Source organism: Sphaeramia orbicularis, chromosome 12, assembly GCF_902148855.1.
Source record: "Sphaeramia orbicularis chromosome 12, fSphaOr1.1, whole genome shotgun sequence".
NCBI classification, from domain to species: Eukaryota; Metazoa; Chordata; class Actinopteri; order Kurtiformes; family Apogonidae; genus Sphaeramia; species Sphaeramia orbicularis.
Genome location: NC_043968.1, coordinates 49,334,768 through 49,338,374, shown reverse-complemented (window position 1 = coordinate 49,338,374; position 3,607 = coordinate 49,334,768).

The following is a 3,607-nucleotide window of genomic DNA, read 5'->3' as shown; positions in this document are numbered from 1 at the left end:
GCTGCTTGTCTTTTTCTCCCTTTTTTTTTTTTCTTTTTTTAAACTCAATGCCTTATGACATTTTATGACAATTCTATTACACTCCACTAATGTTAGCATTTTCTGTAGTTTCATGTGTCCAGTCTGATGTTAGACTTCTGTTAACTGAAATAAATCTACAAACTCAAATTTGACAGATGTGCAAAATGTATTAAATTGATCTCATCTAATCCAATCCACTTTATTTATATAGCACATTTAAACAATAAGAACATTTCCAAAGTGTTTCACATAGAATTGTAAAAACAAAATAAAGAAAATACATTAAAAACAATAAGTACATGGAACTACAACAAGGCTATAAATAAAACAATAAAATCAAAGAGTTAAAAGCCAGAGTACAAAAGTGGGTCTTAAATCCTATATCTAGCCACATAACTATGAAATAAGAAGGTAAAGTGTAATGGAGGAATTCTAAACCCAATAATATACACCTATAGGTCAGCAATGGTATAGTTTGACACAAGTATAAAAAGAGCAACATAATTTCCACAACTTCACTCCAAATCAGCTCAATTTCATGCATAATTCTTCATCCACATTTAATTTTTTAAACAGTATCCTATATCTTTAACCAGTTCTTCCAACCAATTTGTCTGCAGAGTCCTAATGGGCCATAGGGCACCATCTACTGGGCAGCAGTGGCAGAAGAGCCCACAGTTCTTTTACCAAGGGCAGGGTTCGGCAACCCACGGTTCCTGAGCCACATGTGACTCTCCAGGCTCACTGCAGTGACCACCTGTGACTTTGTACCAAAAAATATAAGGAACATAAGGGAATTAATGATCATTTTTGACCATTTGAAAAGTTTGCTATCATTGTTGTAGTACTAAAACCATCCATACATTAACCAGTGTGTGCAAAATATACACAGAATATAGACATTCACACAACATTTCATCAACCTAAATGTGTGACATATGGTCCTTTTTGACAAGGTCAGCAGCACAAACTAAATTGTTATTTGGTCATAGTCTATTTATTCTGTATGTAACCCCACACTTGCCAGATTAAGCCAAAAGTCTCATCTGCTTTTTTTTTTATTTTTATTTTTTTTATTGTAGTTGTATTATTGTAATCCTAACGCACAAAGAGCTGCATTCAAGTACAATTTAGAAGAGGTTAAATAAGTTTCTGTGGCTCTAGACCCCCCCCCCCCCCCTTCTCTTTTAGGTCAAATACGACAAAATTTTGCTTACCCCTGATCTAGAAGGAAGGAATAGGATAGAAATGTGCAAACATGAGATTTAAAATGTACAGTTTGTTTTATTAAAAGGCACAAAATTGATGTTTTTTTAGAGAAGTAATGGCATATAAATCTGCAAAGGCATGTGGTGAGGAAATGATCCTAAGACATGTGTATATAAATAAGTATAATAAAAGTATAATAAAAATAAGTATAATAAAAACCTTTTTTTTGGTCATATTATCTGTTATTTCTCTTTTATTTGGGAAAGTGTTCCTCTGAAAACTGTTAACAGTTAAAAGTGGGACTTCAGACACCAAAGGTTACTTTAAAAGTAAGTGTTGAATATAAAGTAGATATAAAATCATGGAGGTTAGCAGTTCAATTTCCTCTGTTGACCTCTTGAAGAAGCAAGTGGAAAGTTTTTTAATCTAAACATCTAAATATTAAAATTTCTCATACTACTTCAATAAATTTCTTCCAACAGTGTCTCTTGCTCCATATGCCTTTAATTAAATACTTGTTTAGATGAATGAGATATTCTGCAGGCCAGGGCACAGAAAGTACAGGACGAGAGAGAAAACTTTTCCTGAAAATATCCTTAAAATCACAGCATGCTTGTCTCAGGCTTAATGCAGATTAAGGCATGGTTTGGCAGCTCTAAAATAAATATGTTTTACTTAATAACATTATGGGAAAACTCCTCATATCCTATGCTTGGTTGTACACTTATCTGTGCTGTACTGTTTTCTTACGTTTCGGCTTAAGACGTGTACTATGAAGGGTCTGACTCATCAGTGTTGAGCTGAACCCACACACATCCCTGCACAGACTGAAGCAGCCAATCTGGGAAGTGAAGCCCGGATGCCCCTGGAGGCTGTGGACACAGGAACTTCCCTGTATCAGTGTCCCATTCTTCATTCCTGAGAGTCTCTTTTTCTCTGTTGAACCTCAGCCCCTGGGTGCTTCCTCTGGACATGTCAAGGCAGACGTCCAGAGTCAATAAAAATACAATTCTCTGGTTTCTCTCCCGTTTCCATCGCAGAGGGCCAAACCAAAGGGAGGGGAGATAGTGGTTACACATCATCTTTAATACCTGCTGGTTTATTTATCTCACTTACAAATACATGGAAACTTCAACAGTCACAGTTAGAAGGTGTTTGTTTTCCATCTGTGCTGAATTTACATTTTGTCCAAATAAACTGAACTGAAACTTAAGGAAACTTCCACAAGATTTTTTTTTTTTCTCTGGATGCTGATTATTAATGGCTAATTTTTGCAGTGCAGCAAACCAAAACAAGATACACACATCATTAGTACATGGTAGAAGGTCTGAGGATAAATGCGTATTAATTATTATTTAATACGCATTAATTATTTACACTGTCATCATTAATGCTGAATTCCAGTAAAAATATGAATGAATGAACTTCCCTCCAGACAAAATACATTATTTCATCCAAACACTGGAGTGAAGCATAATTCATCTTTGTTACCTTTAATCAGTCACACTCATAACACCCACCTACACACTGTCTTTCAACTGCCACTAAAAATAAACTAACTCAAACAAAATTTGTCTCTACTCTTATATAGTACATGGATACCTTTGTGTTTCCCATTACAACATGAACTAGTTGCCATATTTTAATTATGTCTACCATTCCTGGCACCAAACATGAAATATCCAGGCCTTTTACATTTTGAAGAACGATGAAAAACAGTTTCTAGTCTAGAATTGGCATTGATACTGCGAACTATAGAACAAACCTTTTAGTAGTATTGAATAGAATAGAATAGAATAGAATAGAATAGAATAGAATAGAATACAATACAATACAATACAATACAATACAATACAATACAAGGCAGTGCAATGAAATTGTATGTGGTCTCTGCCAGATACAGTGAACTACACAACTAAAAACAACACAATAAAATACAGACATATATAACAAAATATATAAAATAGTGTGTAATACAAATATGTGCAAATTAGAGTGGTAAAATAAATAAAATATTTTAAAAAATTTGAAAGTAGTAGAAAAAATGTGCAAATATAACAATGTAAACATACTTGTGCCAGTCAAAAGGCACATGTATCGTGAGTAGTTTATTGCACATTACATTGAGGTGTGTGTTTGCAGTCCACACAGCCCGGGGGAAGAAGCTGTTAGTCAGTCTGGTGGTGTGAGATTTGATTGACTTAAAACTGCCCAGAAGGCAGCAGGTCAAACAGGTGATGGGCAGGGTGGGAGGGATCACCTGTGATGGCTTTAACCCATAAAGACCCAAACAACCACCACCCACCAAAATCATCTACTGATTTAAAATGTTTAATAACTTCTGATCCGCTAATTTTATCAGTGCATGTAAATAATG